The sequence below is a fragment of the Manis javanica genome, chromosome 11 (genome assembly GCF_040802235.1).
Source record: "Manis javanica isolate MJ-LG chromosome 11, MJ_LKY, whole genome shotgun sequence".
Taxonomy (NCBI): domain Eukaryota; kingdom Metazoa; phylum Chordata; class Mammalia; order Pholidota; family Manidae; genus Manis; species Manis javanica.
Genome location: NC_133166.1, coordinates 44,413,787 through 44,432,306, shown reverse-complemented (window position 1 = coordinate 44,432,306; position 18,520 = coordinate 44,413,787).

Genomic DNA, 18,520 nt, shown 5'->3' with positions numbered 1-18,520 from the left:
GGAAGCAACCTCAGTGTCCATCAGTAGATGAATGGATAAAGAAGATGTGGTACATATACATGATGGAATATTATTCAGCCATAAGAAGAAAAGAAATCCTTCCATTCACAACAACGTGGATGGAGCTGGAGGGTATTATGCTCAGATAAATAAGTCAGCCATCAAAAGACAAGTATCAAATGACTTCACTCATCTGTGGAGTATAAGGACAAAGAAAAAACTGAAGGAACAAAACAGCAGCAGACTCACAGAACCCAAGAATGGACTCACAGTTACCAAAGGGAAAGGGACTGGGGAGGATGGGTGGGAAGGGAAGGATAAGAGGAAAATGGGCATTATGATTAGCACACATAATATTGGGGGGGGTGCACTGGGAAGGCAGTACAACAGAGAAGACAATTAGTGTTTCTATAGCATCTTACTATGCTGATGGACAGTGACTGTAATGGGGTATGTGGTGGGAACTTGATAATGGGGGAAATCTAGTAACCACAATGTTGTTTATGTAAGTGCATATTAATGCTACAATTTTTTTTTAAATAGAATGAGAGGTCCTAGATTAAGATTATTATAAACAAATTCTTTTATTTTTTGTTTTGTTTGGTTTGGTTTGGTTTATCTTGGTTTTCTAAATGACAGTCCAGCAGGGCATTTAAAAGTTGTAAAGTTGTATGAGCTGTGGAATATTTTTGTTTTGTGGAGAACAGCCCTAGATGGGCTGTACAGACTATCATCTTTCCTGTCTCCATTGTCCACGTCCATCACTGCCCTCACTTGTCAGTCACATTTCCCAGTCATTGTGGAAATAACATGGCCACACCTCCACCACCATTTTTAAAAATTTCTTTTGGACCTGGTGCCATTCCCGTTGAGAAGCACAGCTATGGATGGATTTCATAGTGGATGAACTGTTAAAACTACTGACAGAGCCTATTAATTACAACCAATTACAAAATAGTTGCCTCCAAATAAATGGAAGTTTCACCTGAAATGCTTTTCTTAATTTGCATGTAGTTTTCCTCTCTATTCTTTTTTTTTTTAACTCCTATTTATTGTTAAAGATTTCACTGGGAGGACACCTCATTTAGAAAGCTTTTTTTACCTCCCTAAACTAGGCCATGTACTCTTATAGTTGGCCAGAATAGCTTTCTCAGTCCTCATGTTTACCTTATAATGAAATAATTGATTCCCAAATCTCCAAGATTATCTGTAAGCAATCCCAGAAAACAGAAGCATCCCCAAAACTTAGTGACTATTTCACTGAAATAAACATTGTTATTTAGTTCTGAGAATGAATTAAGCCCTTTATCATTATGTTTCCCATTTAACTGAAAGTTTTGTTATTTTTGTTTCACCCTCTTTTGGATGATTCTAGTTCCTGAAGCTGCTGAAAGTCATTAGTGGCCTTCCAACTTTTAGTTATCCCTTCACAAATTAGATGGTTAAGAAAAAAGATGAGTCTGATTTATAAAGAACTATATGCATATAGTATATATGTATGTGTATATATATATAAAATGTCTCCATGTGTAATTGATTAATAATCAACAAAATATTTCTAACTCAGTAAGTGGAATTTACTTTGTCAATTGATACTAGAAAAATAACATTTAATTTTTCATACTTTACTCTGTTTTAGGAGTTAGGGATTAGAAATGAATAAAAATATGGAAAGATTTGCCCTCATGGAACTTACATTCTAGTAAGATGACATGTGAAAACTTTAATGCACTATCATCCACATAAATGCATTTTCTCATTATCACTATTTGTCCAATTCTGATGTAAAGAACAGCAGGAATACTTTGTTGGTGTGGGACTAGAGAAAGTTGAGGGACCTATTAATTGGTTGAGTTAAAATAAGTGTTATGAAATTGTTTTCAAAGTTTGGAACACACACCAATTCTCCTGATCAATATATTTCTTTACTTAACAATGCCTTTTATTACAGAATTTTTTTGAAATGATAGATTTTAGCCTAGTATTTGTTCAGACTATGGTGATATATTGACACTAAGGAAGACAAATTGTTTTCTCTGGATAGTGTTAGACTGTGGGCTTAAATAGAATTTATATTATGGCTTAAATAGAATTTATATTATAACTTAAAACCAGTAGCTATACTAAATCCCATCACCTATAGCTATCACATGCTTTATGCAAGAACCTGAAATTATTCATGCCCCATTTGAAGGGATATAAGGAAAAGTAGTTTAGAAGAGACTTTATCAAGTGTGGTAAATATCTGTTGTTCCTACCTGCTAGCTAGCCTCTCTTATTCCTTGTTTGGTCATCATATTTTGCAGGGGACACACTCTCCACAGTAAGCTTGTTGGTGTGGGTGACATGAGTCCACTCTGTAAATCAAAGAGTAACATTCAGCACAGCTCTGGCCAATGAAAATTTCATTTATAGTTTCTGCATGAGCCTAACTTCCTAGATGCAAATATGTAACTTTTGCTAGAATTAATAGTATGGCTCATCACTAGAACAGAAATGACTGCTGAAAAACTTCAACAAGCAAGGAAGAATTGAACTACGGAAAGAGAAATACTGACTTGGGATAATACAGCATGCCTGGATACAGCTATACCTGACACTCTGCATTTCTATTTTTTAGTTACATGCATCTAGAACTATTATTACTGGTCAGTTTCTACAATATTTGACTCTTTTTAGCCTGCTATGACTCTTCTCTGACTTTTAAAAAAAGTGTCATTGTTACTACATTATAAATTAAAATAACAGACAGGAATATACAATTGGCTAAGCCTAGAACACATGCTAATGATACAGCTGTAAGGCAAAGGGAAAATGAAGTATCTTTCTATCATTGTCTTCTGCAGCAAAAGGAATTTAGGACTGCCTCTGTACATGAAATATGATCAAATGCTAATAGACCAAATGCCCGCTGCAAACTTTCTAAAACTTTCTAAAGTATGTAAAAAACTTTACATACTTGTAAATTCTGCCTAACTTAACATTATTTATTTCTTTATTTATATTTATTAATTTATTATATATATTGCCCATTATACACATTAGAAATCTCTCAATCTGATAATGATATTGAGAATTCTTATTAGAAAAAAAACCTATTTAACTTAGTTGACAGTTGAAAGGAAACCAAAAATATCATGAACTTGGTAGAGCATATGTGCATAGCTAAAATCCCCCAAAAGCTTTTAGTCTGTAAAACAGAAATGAGTTACTGCAGATCTAGTAAATGTCTGTAATCTTCCTGCATGAGAATTCAAAATTCTGAGATAACTTTGAGGATCCAACTTATACCATACTTTTGTGATATGTATTAAACAGGGTCCTCTTGGGAGAATTTTGGGTAGACTTAAGAGAAGAGTTGGGAACCAAACCTCAGGAAATGGATAAGAAACAAGCAGTATAAAGATTTTAGTACATCTAGATCAGGAGATGGGCTTAACGCACTCTACGCAACTATAAAGTAAGAATTGTTGAGCTCCAATAGATTTTCATGACAAATTTCAGAATCTCAGACTAATTACGGTTGCATAAGTTAAATGTTATGAAAATGTGTACATCACATTGTTTTTAGATCTAAATAAAATTTATCATTGTCTTCAGCTGTAAACATTTCCTAAGTAAAATTAAATTTAAAATGAGAGCAAAAACACCTGCAGAAGCCTTCAATCTAAAAGTAGTTTGCTCTGTCTTACTGTGGAAATTATCTCCTGTTTAAAACGTTACTAAATTGACTGTACAAAGCCACTTTTTTTTTTGACTGGTTGGGCTCTACATACATTTAAATATTTCTTAAAATCCTTGAAAAGGTGATATGAGTCCTTCAAAGATGTAAGTTTGCAAGTGATGTTGAATCATTTACATTGATAAAAAGGGAAATTTATAGTGTGCAATGATTAATATGAAATTGAAATCTTTTACTTCATTAACTCATAGATAGATAATTTTTTTCACCTTTAAAGTTTTGGATCCCAGGATGCCACTAGCAAAAAGATGAAAACTTTTCATGTACTGTTCCTTTTATTCTAGAAAGTTGTATGTAGGTCACCATCTTAGTTAAAATGCAGATTGCATGATAGATGGTACACAGAGAGATTCACAGACCCTCTTGTTTTGAAAGAATAATGAGTTAGCATTCTGTAACCAAAATTTATGTATGTATTGGATTAAACTTTAATATGCTTTTATTGTCAGAAGACTGCCATTTTCAATGCCAGTGCAACCCTTTACTAGGCAATATAAGTATTATGATTCAAGAAGTAACTTACAGCTAGAGCAGTAAGGAGGCCAGATAAATGTGCTGTTAAGTCACTAGGAAGATTAGTTAATTCACCCATAATCACTGCTGAGGATATGTGTGCCCTGACCTACCCAGTTAAAGCCAGTATACCTACCACCTTTTCCTTGCTATTCTGCTGAGAATCCCTTGGCCAATAAAACTGTGTATTCCAGGATTATGGGTACGTGATTACAATGGTAATAAACAGATCTTTTTCTTGCCTCAACTTTGTGGAAATTTTTCTTAGAGTTTTACCAAAAATAATTTTCCTTATTGTTCAGACCAAAGATATAAAAATATATTATATACTTCCAAATCAACAGAATACATTTGCATGGTGCAGTAAGACATATAAGTATCATTTGCCTTAAAAACATTATGCTCAAACACTAACAGCTAGTCAATAGGACATACAAAGGACATCAAGAAATAATTAGATGGAATAAGTGAACAACTTGTTTATTATGTGTGCACTGATTGAAGCTGGCCAAATTTTTACAGTTGTGGACAATTCCTTCTTAATTGATTACTAGCTAAGCTCTCACGTGTACCTCAAGCAGCCAACGAAAAGCTGTTGTGTACTTAGGAAGCAAGGTGTTACATTTATTTGGTTTATTTTCTTCCATAGGCATCATTTGAGAATTCTCAATGCTGGGTAGAATGGGCAGGGTCAAAAAAATAGCAATATCGCCTCCCCTGTTATTTTAAAACAGAGTCAATTATCCTTCTCATGGCATAAACGTATTGCATTGACTGGGGGTATTGTTAGAACAATGTTTGACTTATTCCATGAGAATGACTTTAATAATAATTTAGTCTTTGCCAGTGTGAAGGAGATCAAGTTTGGCTTTTATACCATGATTCCATGTTTCTCTTTCCTCTCCAGTAGTAGTAGCCATCCTGAATTTTGTGGATATAGTTTATCCTTTTAAAAAATAAATACATATATAAAAATATATATTTTGACATATATATTAATATATGAGCATCCATAAACAATATATAGGCATTGTCCTTAATGATTTCAAGCTTTATGTAATGACTGCCACCTTGCTATATCAATGTGTCAATTCTTTTTTCTTATCTTCCTCATATTGTCAAGTAGATTTTCACAATTGATTACAACTTTTCTTTACTAGACACTTTTATTAGACCTTTATTCCTGACAAAGAGCTCCTAAAACCCTTGTAAACAGAGGTACTAGGAGCATCTTCTGTTACAATATTTGGTCTTGAATCCAGTTCCTGTCACACAGCTCCTAAATCTCTTGTATTTTCCTGGGTGATAGGAGCTTCTTTTGTTCAAGTAAAGCAACCCTTGCTGAGCTCCTGAATGGGGACTAGTCATCAGAAAGCATGATTAGATTCTTGGTAATTTCATCCTCACCCTCATTCCAGAGAAAGGAGACAGCGGTGGAAATTGAGTTAGTAATGATACCAAAGTGATTATGCCTAAATAATGAATCCTCCATAAAAGTCCCAGAAGTATGGAGTTGGGAGAGCTTCTCGGCTGGTGAACACATCCCAGCCCAACTCTGTGGGAGCAGAAGATCCTGTACTTGCTTGGGATACTTCCAGACTTCAGACTACGTATCTTTTTTTTATCTGGTTGTTCATGTGTATTCTTCATCATATCCTTTGTCATATAATAAACCAATTAGCATAAGTTAGTATTTCCCTCAGTTCTCTGAACCTTTCTACAAATTATTGAGCCTAAAGAGGGGATCATGGGAACTCTAAAATATAGCCAGATAGTCAGAAATGCAAATGACAACCTGGGGTTAGTAATTGGTGTCTGATGTGGGACAGTCTTGTGTAACTGAACCCTTATGGAATCTGATGCTAACTCCTGATAGATAATGTCAGAATTGAATTTTAGGACCCTAAATTTATCATTGTGGGAAGAAATCCACATATTCCATGTAATAGTATTACATGAGAGTAAATAAAAACTGCGTTTTTCCTAGACAGCTTCAGAGATACCTCACTCTTACAGTCTGGTGGATAGTTGTTCTGCTTGTGCTCCAAAGCATTTATTTTTCCCGTCCTCTTCCTCCTCCACTGGCCACTTCTTGTCAGTGTCTGTTGCTTCCCAAACTTTTCAGCCTAGGAATGACACATGTCTCAGTACTTGGTCCTTCTCTTTATGTACTCCCTGTCTTCATGCTCTCCTTTAAGCATAGGCGTTAAGTACCATCCATGTTAATGAATTACAAATGTATAGCTTCCAAATTCCAAATGCTTACCTTGCATGTCTACTTGGAATTAACCATATCCGACCTAACAGTCTGAAGTATACATGTTATCTGTCTCTCCAAACCTATTTCACCCACAGTCTTTCCCTTTCTATCAATGATAAAACTGTCTTTCTGCATATTCCAAACAAAAGCTATTATTTTCATAAATCACACTTTACACACTTTTTCAAAAAATTTATTTTATGAATAAATTCAGAATCTAGTATCTCATCTGCCTTATTTCATTTTTGTTAGAGACCCTCAATGTGTCATTAGTGTCATATTTACAAGCAAGACACTGTGCTGAGTTATGCAGGTGGTTCAGAGATGAATAAAAGATATTTCAAGGCATCCATAATACTATTATCAAATAAAGTTGCTAAAGTATGTTATCTAGTAATTATAATTCAAGAAAAAATAAACTTTGATTTCATGAGTGTTGACTGAGATAAAGTATTAAGAGTTTTTGTTTGTTTTGTTATAGAAGGGAAACATCTAATCTAAAACCCATCTGCTTGTAATCAAATAAAAACTATAGAATATATTATGTTTAAAAGTCTGAGCTCTACAAATATGCAAGATTTGAGACCCTAACCCCTGAATTTTCCAGCTATTTGATAATGTCCAAGTACTTGATTTCTTTGGCCCTAGTGTCCTAATCTTTAAAATATGATTAGTAATTGCAGGGTTTGAGATAAGGAAGGTAAAGCACTTAGCAAATATTTTGCATATAGCAGGTGATCCATAAATATTAACAGCCATGCTTCATATATATTACCTCTATTCTCAACAACTTTGCTCACTTTGTCTGCATTTCCAAACTCATAAGCACCAGCCTACAATGTTTAGTATTTCTCCTTCTTGCACCTTCCTTAGGCAAGCCCTTCCAAGCCTAGTGAAAATTTGCCTTTTCAGTAAACTTTTATTCTAAATAGTGGTGACACATAGCAATTTTCCTCAAGTCCATCCCCCCAAACTTGATCATTCCACTTATGTTTTGAGCTTTGTCATGCTATTCTTCAGTTTTTATATTCTAATTCCTTTTCATAATTTTACTCTCTAAAGGGACTTTACATTCCTTAAGGTTAAATCTTATTACTTCATTAACATTTTCTTTCCTCAATGTCAGATATGTTATTCATACAGAATGCACTTAATAAAGGCTTAGCCAAATATCTACACTGAAAGCCTAAAAATTTACATTAGGGGAATGTATAACATATGGACAACCCTCATTTATGTTATGATAATTCTCAAATTACACATTTCTGTAAGATAGACAGCTGTGATATCCTATTCCTTAATGCTGTGTGCAGTTTGTGTAAGTTTAAACATTTTTTGAAAGGTAGTATTTCTTAAAGCAAGCTCTGTTTTGATGGGTAGTTTTCAATGAATTCCTCTCTCAAACAAAGATAAAGTCATATTTTATTTTAATCTACCCCAAAATGTATTGCAAACACATTATATTTTTAGGAAGTCCAGTACTCTGAAGTATGAACAATATTGTTTTAATCACAGATCCAAAGATACATTTGCAAATTAAATACATTGGAATGAAAAAATAAATAAGTGCTCTTACAATGAGAAATCCTGAAAGTTTAATGTAAGGCTATAGGGAGAATAGCATCTGGTAGGCAGGTTCTGTTTACCCATGATCTCTAGAGAGAAAGGCTAATGTCACAGATATGTGTAAAAAGATCTAAAGGGCTACAGCTACATTTAAACGAAGACTTCACTGGTTTACAACCTATTTGTTCCTCAAGAACATAGTAGGATTGTTACATTTCATTTATTCCAGAGCTATTTGAATCCCATTGGAATTAAGAATAGGAAAATTAATGTGTTAGTCCTTACCACTGCTTCAGTGATTTTATCTAAATGTCTATTGAAACCATTCTTGAATCTTGGTAGAGATGACAGCTAAGATAAAATATGTAGAGTTTTCTACTAAAATCAGTTAAGAGGAATGAGAAATTTGAAGGTAATTTGACACCAAAATCAAAATATCAGTATGTAGTGTCACATTCCTCTGCTTTATGTCTCCCTCATCTTTGAGGCACCAGTTTGCTCATTCCTGTCTTCATGTCCTTATTTCTAATTTTTAAATAATAGGTATACTGCCAGTTTTGTCCATTTTCTAGTTGATGTGAAACTGAATTTTATAAATTTACAGAAATTGAACAGTGAGTGGCAACACATGCTCTAATGGGAGCAGGTGCTGTTTAAAGGACACTTTTCATACAGTACAAATGTTCCCTCTATTCATTTTTTGGCATGAAAATCACTATTTTCTTCTTGGAGGAAGCACTTGTGTTCATAGCAAACTTTATAAGCCATGGAAGAGACAGCTCCCAATGGGATGATGTTGATACTCCATGGCAGCCACCTCTGTCCGTTGCAATACTAATATACAATGGTGTTTGAAACGTCACCATGAAAGTTAGTGCTCTGGGTTGTGACTGTGATCTGAGATACATCATTTTCATTCCATCACTCATTCATCACTGAAAGTTAAATGCTTCTGTGAACCATGTGCTGAAAATAAAAAGAATCATGAGAAACTACATATGACCTTGGAGATCTCATTGTCTGTTAGGAAAATAGACACAAACACTATAATACCCTTGACTGTAGTAAACAGTTTATGTCACTGTTATGCAAACCACTTTGGACTTCCATGCAAAATGTGGCAGTCCTGAATAATCTCTGAACAATCATTTCAGTGTGGTTACATATAGAAAAATGATGGAGATCTGTGAACACACGTTTTCTTGTTTGATTACTAAAATAAAATAACTATAATGACCACAGTACATGAAGATGGTTACGCACCCTACACTAAGTGCAAAAGAAGCTTCAGCCCACATGTAATTACAGCCCCTGGAGAGACTCCAGCCAAGGCACCCTCGAATACCTGAGCAAGAAAAATCATGAGAGATAATGAATGCTCATCATTGTTTAAGGTAAAAAGTTTGGAATCATTTGTTAATATAGTGTTAGAGAAGTAATACAATTGCAAAGGTATTCGCCATTGCATTCTTCTCTAAATCTTAAAGTCTTTTATTACCTTTTATATCTAAGTTTATGATATGTGACAATTTAATTTACATTTATGGAGAAATAGAAAGTTTCAACTACTATTTTTTTTTTAATCTCAAGCACTGTGGTTAAAAATTTGTTATTTTCTCCAGTTAATTAACTTGATGATTCTGTTGAAAATCAGTTGGCCATGTATGTGTCTGTCAATATTTGCACCCTTGTTTCTACTCACTGGATTGATTTGTTTACCCATACTCTCTGTTTCATACTGCCTTGGTTATAGTAAGTTTGAAATCAGGTGACATAAGTTTTCCAAACTTGTTCTTATTTTCCAAGATTGTTTTGACTTTAATAGGTCCTTTGCTTCCTTGTATAAATTTTAGAAAGAACTTATCACTTAAAAAATATTAATGGAATTTTGACAGAAAGAAAATATAAATAAGTAAATATATATGTACTCAATGCATTCTATAACTTATGCTGAAACCCATTATTTCCCTGTATGCACAATTCATTACTTAACTACATGTTTCATTACATCTATCAGTGTGCCTAGCCCATAGCACCGTTCCAAAATGTTTTGCAGAAATGCAGATGATTTGTTTCATACTTATTTTACTATGGGATGTTTTCTTTTTTCTCTGAAAGTTGAGTTTGCAAGTGAGCCCTATCCTGGATACATATTATATTTTAGGCATTTTTTTTCAATTTAAAGTTTTCCCATTAAATGGTGAAATATTGGGTTGTTTGTACATTTTAATTCTGGAAGAAAAAAGTGTTCCAACATACAGCAGACACTTATTATATTTTTATATAAAAATGGCTTAAACACTTTTTAAAAATAGTGTGTATACTGTATAATGAATGATAAAACAGAATATTTAAATTATGTGTAAAGTTCTTATAAGTTTATACCATACTTTCCATATTGATGGAATATAAGATCTACAATATAACAGTGAAAAAAAAGGCTTCATTTTCATGTGAGAAGCTGTTAATGTTATACTCTGTCCTCTTTCACTTATGCTGTCTCATTGTATTTTGCCTCATTTAAAGTTTCTGAGACATCCTGTTATAAAGAAGCCAATTTATCAGTGTTTGAGATAGAATTTTGCAAACTAATATGACCAGTTAACCCTTTCTGGTAAAACTCCTATTAAAATCACTCAATTACAATGCTGTTTGGAAACTTACAGGCCAAAGCATGGCCCATGCACCAGCAGCATAGACATCAAGTGGGAAATGTTTATAAATGCAGAACCTCAGACACCATCCAGACCAAGTAAATCTGAATGAACAAATTAACAAGATTCTTCAGAATTTTGTTATTCAGGTTACATTTCAAAACCACTGCTTTACAATTTTGAATACTTGCTTGCAAACAAGAACTCTGACTAATAAATGGGAGTTGTTTTTGATATTACAAAAGTCAGTTAATTAGCTTTAGAAACACTCATGTAATAAGTTTGTTTTCTTCAGGAAAGTCTAAAATAGTATAACCACACAGTACATATTGAAAACTGTGTATGTGGATTGACTTATATCTCCTTGCTAGATTACAGAAACTTCCTTAAGATTGTCTTTCCACCAGATGAATGGATAAAAATATATTTGCAAAGATGTATTATTCCACAAAACTATTATTTCCTATCTTTATTGTATTGTATTCCAGATAGTAATAGACTGGCATAATAAGAAAATCTGTAGAAATTTATATCTGATGGTTCATTTCAAATTGCTGCTCATACAGCAATTACTAAAGCCATGGCAATTTTGGTGAAATAATGTGATTTTAGCACCCATCTTGCCAGATTTTTTTGCAAGAGAAAAAGTAAAGAAGGAAGGAAGGAATGAAGAAGGGAGGGAGGGAGGGAGGGAGGAAGGAAACAAATATTGTCACTGGCAAATGCTTTTGATGCCTGCTTATCTCCCTGCAGAACAATTCATACGATATATACATGAAATTGTGATTAAGATGGACAATGTCCCAACTAAAGCACTTACATTTTAAGTTTAAAAGTTGAGAACAAACAAGAATTAGTTGGCCTGGTTCTACACATCTAAGCTTCAGCACACAGAGCCCACAAGATAATGCGTTATTTGTGCCCAGCTTGGCAATTATATGTAAGGAAAGGAAAGACGATAGTGCTATGTTCTGTTGTTCTTCTACATCTATTTTCCTTCTCTACCTTCCTGTGTCCCAGTGTGTCCCAAGAGTGTGATCTTAAAGTTCCCTTGCACTCTGGGTTTGAGTTGTGTTTAGTCATTAGAAAGGACCAGCAGGAAATACAACAGTGGGAGGAAAAAAGGCAGAAACATTTATTCCCCACTCCCTCCTTGCTGGGCTTTGGGTTGGAAATGGATGAGTTCTTCTACTAAAGGGCATGGCTCCCCTTTGGCAACCCTCATCTACAGCTAGAGATTTCTATAAGGTTCTGATACCTGTTTCTGTCCCTTGTGCCTTTAGACCTGGGGGTTGTAACCACTCCTCTCTGCTACTAACCCCCAAGTATTATCCTATCTCTAGTTAATATTAACTTCCGCCGTACTCCTCTTAATAGACTTTTCATTAGATGTAACATGATCATTCCTTTTGAGCACTAATCTATTTCCCTTCTGGGAACCCCTTTAATGCATTGATTAATTCCATGAGTAGCCCCAGGAAGAGATGCTCAATATGCATACCTCAGATTGGGTTATTCATATACTCGGCAAATGAATGGGTATCCTCTTATCTGAAGAAATAGAGCACCTGGGAGATGAAGTGCCTGTAGCACCTTGTCACTATGGTGACAATGGTCATTAAATAGGAGTTTGGGCCTAATTTGATAGCTGTGACAACACTAGAGAGGGTACATAGTGTAGAGGCCAAAGTAAAAGTTTGATTGCCCTACACTGAGGCAAAGAGGAAAAACATAAAGCCTCTTAGGAATTTTAATGTTGAGAATCACACTTGAGGCCTTTCTATTTGGCAGCATAGAGGCATCCACCTGGCATTTAATGTTTTGCCTTGGTGATTTGGAGTTGCATTAACATTCCAATTTCAGGTCTCATCAACTAGAGGAGTTGACTTGACAGAATTAAGCACTAGACTGCTGGAAACTGAGTTACACTCTAATTTGGGAGATGCCCACAAGAACATGGTGCTTTACAGTAGGATTTGATATATGACTCAAACATGCAGAAATATAGTGAAGCCACTCCTGTAGCTGAAATACATGTCCAGGATTCAAAAGGTAGAGGTGAGAATCAGATGACTGATTTGAGTGTCAGAAAACTGTATTTTCACCAGTTTTCTCTAGCCGAGGCCTACTTACTATCTTGTTGTTATTCCATTTAATAGCTGTTAGGAAAGTTTTGTACCTTGTACCTATAACATTTAATTCAGTGAAGGTAAAAGTTGTTCAACATAAGATATTATTTTTAATTATGGTAACATATACAAACATAAATTTACCATTTTAACCATTTTTGAGTGTTCAGTTCAGTGGCATTAAGTATCTTCACATTATTGCACAACCATCACCCCCATGCCTCTCCAGAACTCTTTTCATCTTCCCAAACTGAGGATACTCATTCCATATCCATTAAACAAAAATCCCCCACCCCATCCTCCACCCGACAACCAACATTCTACTTTCTTGCCCTATTAATTTGATTACTCTAGTACCTCATATAATTTTACAATATCTGTCCCTTGTGCCTGACATAATGTCTTCCAGGTTCATCTGTGTTGTAGTGTGCATGCATGTGAGAATGTGTGTATATGTGATGTGTGGTTGAGGCATGGGACTGAGTTCCCACAGCTAAACCCTAACACAAGATACATGATCTTCCCCTAACTCTCGATTAGAATTAGACTCAATTGCTCTGTTATTTGTGCTAGCTATTTATTTCAGGGAATACCTTTCTCTCTGTTCCCAAAAGAAATATAAAATAAAATGATGTTTTTTTTTCACAGTTTCTGATATTTTAATTGTGATCCACAGATTTGCTAATGCAGAACATTCAGATTCACTTTTTTTCTTAAGGTAGTAATTCTTCCAGTACTAAGCATACCAGATAGCTGCTGACTGTGGCTGATTGTCCTTAGTGTTCATCTGAACAAATTAATTTTTTTGTCATAAATGGAAACATATCACTAGAGCACTGGGCCAAGTTTTGGCTTTCAAAGCTTTATCACTTCTAGTCTTTCATGAACTGCATAATAGCTCATCATTTGTCATTTATTGCAATAGTATCTTATGAAAAATATCTGCATTTGTTATTAACTGATTGTTTCTTGAGTGTCTTCACCAACATTTCTATCTGCTTTAGGAATGATTATGCACAAGTTATAAAAGTTCAGCTGGCATGACAGAATGATGAATCCTTCAGGCCCTGAAATGAGGCCTTCATGAATTTATATGGACAGGATGAATTTATTTTTCTCTTCACTTTCATACAATGAAGATTAGAAAAAGGGATTTCCTTTTGGAATCAGTTCTTTTGAGCTTTCTCCAGGTGGTATGATCAGTATCAGCTCAAAGAGCCCAATATCTTTCAAATTAAATTTGCTCTCATTCCAAACCATGATTATCAGCAGTAAACATGAAGTTATTTATAATCAGCCCTCCAGTCATTTCCTTTGCTAAACCCTGAACATACAAACCCAGAGGAAGCATTCTGATTGCTGGTTAGGTGAAGAAGTGAAATATTTACTTTCACTCACAGTGCTAGACATGTTATTTTTCCTTATTTCTTCTCCAGTTTAAGGTCATAATGAATTTTAAGTCCACTGAGGTTTCATTTCATTCAGAAAGTGCTTTTTACTCATTCTGGATCCCAGGAGAAGTTATGAGAACTGTAGCCTTGTCTCTGGAGGCAGAAAAACCTGGATTGAAATCTTGACTTCTTTCAGTGTCAGCTGTGTGATTTGGGATTTTACTTCATCTCTCTCATCACAGTTTCCTCACGCAAAAAGTGAGGATACTCTCAGTGTCTTTCTGGTAAAGTTGTTATGAGGCTTTCATTGTAGGGTTACATTAGGCTGTGCATCATCCATGTTAAATGAACAACAAGTCTTCACTTTCAACAGCATCATTATCATCATTATCACTATTGGCAACAACCTTAAATTCTGTCTATACCACAGTAAAATTGTGCCTTTCTCTTGTACTATTAATTACACATGCATTTATGCATTATCTCTTCAAACAACTTGTAACTTCCATGCTAGCAATAACTGAATTCTTATGTTTGTTGCATGATGGGAATATGGAAACAGAAAGTGTATTAGTTTATTATTGCAGCTATAACAAATTACCACAGACCTGGTGACCAAGACAACACACATACTTTCTCACATGTTATGTGAAGTCAGAAGTCTACAGTGGGTTTCACTAGGTTTGAAACAAGGGTGTCAGCAGGTCCAGGCTTCCTCCAGGGTTCTAGGGGAACAATGTTTCCTTGCCTTTTCCAAGAGCATCAGTGCCTTAACCCATTCTTAACCCATGATTCCTTCCCCAGCATGGCACCTTCATAGCTCTCTTTCCTTCCATTTCACATCACTTTCACCTCTCCTGTAGTCAAATCTCCCTCTGGTTCCCTCTTAAAAGGGCCCTCATGATTACATTCAGAGATCACACAGATGATCTACAATAATCCCCAAAGAATTAATCATACATTTAAAAATCTTTTTTATTTTCTATACAAGTTAATTTTCACAGTTTCCAGAGATTAGGATATAGAAATCTTCAGGACACATTATTCATTAAACAATAATCTGGTCGACAGAGATTCATGTCTAGCCCAATGCAAAATGCATTCACATTATCACCACATACCCCCAAAGGCCAACTCATTATAAAATCAATTTAAAGTCCAAAATCTCAACTAAATATTGTGAAAGTTGATGAAGAGAAACCTCACTGACCTGGCATCAGGAAGCCTGCAGGGGAGCTCTCCACCCCACCACTCCTTGTCAGTTGCAAACCCCACAGGAAAGAAGAGAGGGACACCTGGTACCTCATACTATTTTGGCTGCTTTAGGAGGAAGAGTTTTAGGAGGAGGGAAGAGTTCTGCCTTCCCCAGAAACAGCCCAGCAATAGCACAGCCAATGAAAGACTGTTACAACTCAGCCAATGAGCAGCCATAACACGTGAGACTCCCAGTTACCTCCAATGGACATTTTGCTTAGAAGAGTCCCCCCAACTCTCTCTCCCTCCTTTATTCTCCATACATGCTTGTGGTTTTGCCATAGCTTGCTTGTCTAGAATTGCAATTCTCTAGTGTTCCCAAATAAATCCATCTGACTGGTAAAATAACTGACAGTTTTATTTTTAAAGTTGACAATACCATGACCTGAAAAGTTTCTAAATCGTTACTCAAATCTTCTAAATCAGGTATAGATGAGACTCCAGGTATGATACACCCCCGGCAAAAATTTATCTGCATTTGTGAACCTGTGGAAATAGAAAACAAGTTATGCTTTATTTTTCCAAATTACAATGACAGGACCAGCATAGGAAAACAGTGTAACATTCCCACCCCTAAAGAGAGAAAACAGAAGCAAGAAGGTAATCACTGACCACTTAAAAGCTTGAAATCCAGTTTAGCAAACTCCAATAGAATTCAAAGCCTGGGAAAATTCCTCTGCGGTTTGAGGCTCCACCCTGTGTGCCCAAGGCTGCAACCGCTGGCCAAGCTTTCCTCTCTCACAGTCCTCAAATTCATGCTCCCTTTTTCTTAAAAGGGTCACATATCTTTGCTGCTGAGTAGGTTGATCAGCTTTTTTCCTGCTTATAGAATTTCAGAAGTCTTTCATTTTGTTATTTAATAATTTAGACACATTACTGAGCCAGCCAAATACAGGTGGATTTCCTTAGTCAAAGTGGATTGAATTTTATGTATTTATCTAGGATTAATTAATCTAAAAAACATTGGTACACTAACATGTGACCATCTAAACTACCACATGCACACATAGAAAAGAAGGCTTTTCAAGGGTACACATACACACATCTTTGAGCTATTTGAGATACAGGACTGAGATTTCTTTGTAAGTACTATAGAGGTTCCAGTACAAGTGACAGCTATTGTAATGAAGATACAAAAGTCCAAAGATCCAAGTATGATGTGAAATTAGCATTAGAAAAAGTGGTAGAAAATCCACATGGTATCACTTCATTTCAGTTTAATGTAAAATAATCTTACATATGCTCATACTGAATAAAATATATGTCATTTTGATTCTAATTCTGTAATATGGAATTTAATTAATTGTCAATTAAATCTCATAATTATTTCTAGTGATTTTATATAATATTGAATTAAATCATCTCTTCTATTACAGAAAAAAATGTATATTTAGTCTTGGTTCAGCTCACTCCTTGCAGTTTTGCTGTATCAGACTTCTCCTCTTTGACTCTGTCTTTTAATACATCACCTTTCAAATAAGGATTAGAACAGAGGCCTTCAGCTGAACTGCCCAGGGAAATTCCTTGGAATCACTGTGGAGCTTTGCAGAACTGCAGAAGACTTCTGCATTCTGTCTCTCTGAGGTCCAGGTACCCTACTCATCATCTGTAGGATAGGGAATAAGAGAAAAGGTATTTTCAGATGTCAGTACCTGTATAAATGTTTTAGATTAAATGAACTTCTGAGCTCTACCCTGAATATTATTCTGGTTTGAGGCTAATTTGGATAAAATTAAGGGATTTGGGTTAAAATGTGTCCTTTAAATTTTTCATTAAAATACTTTATCTTTCTTTCAGTTATTAAAAAATTATTTATTAAACATAGGTCACTCTCTGCCATGAAGAATAGAAATTTCTATCTCTCCAAAATTGTTTTTACTCTGGTGTACATGAGCTCACATAAGACTAGTTGCCCAACCTAAAAAGTAAGGTAGACTTGTCTTAATAGCATAAGCTTGGCATCCTGTGTTCTCTCATTTGCTAGTTCCATGACTTGGGAAGGCTACTTGATTTCTCTTTTCTTTGTTCTTCTCATCTGTCAATATAGGATAATAATAATGGCTTTTTTCATGGGATTATCATTAAGATTAATTAAATAATGCATATAAATTGTTTGACATATAACAGATTTTTATATCAAAGTTTTACTATATTTCATTTGACTAATTGAAAAACATGCATATGTGTAGTAAACAACTTTCATTTACCAGGGAAAAATTATTTTTAGTTTATTCACTATAAGATTCTTATATTTAATTGTAATTTAGCAGTGACCTAAACAAGATAACAGAAAATTCTCTGCTAATATCTAAACCTTAAAGTTATAGTAGCAAAATATGAACTAGTGAATTAATCATCTGAATTTATTTTTCATAGGAAATGGTTAACTTACACAAAACAAAATTCATAAAAATACAATTATTTTTATAAAGACAAGTTTAGCAAAATAAAAACTTATAGTCATGTCTAATTTTTGATTAACATTAAAATTGCCCCTACTTGGTACAGTTTCAAAAAAGATATAAAAATGGTTTTACTAAAAAAAATATACCACTTCTAGTATCCTTGAATCCCAAGTATTCATGTTATTAGAACCTAATTATAGATGAATATGGAATGCATTTAATGTATCTCTTATGGGTTCGATTGTGTCCTTCCCAAATTAATAAGCTAATGCTCTAACTTGCAGTATCTTAGAATGTTATTGTATTTGGAAATAAGATTTTTAAGATGAGGTCATACTAGAGTGAAGTGGGTTCCCACTCCAATATAACAGGTGTCCTTATAAAGAAGGGAAATTTGGGCCAACAGACTCACAGAGGGAGAATGCCATTTGAAGATGGTAGTTATGCTGCCATTTTTATTTTCTTATTTACAGCTGGGCAGGCCTTTAAAACAGAAGATGATACCTCCGATGGTGGCCTGGTTAGCAGATCCGCCAGTGGCCCCGCCTCCTCCTCTTCTCCCTTGGGCTCCTCCACCAAGGGCTCCTCCTCCACCATTTCTGGGGC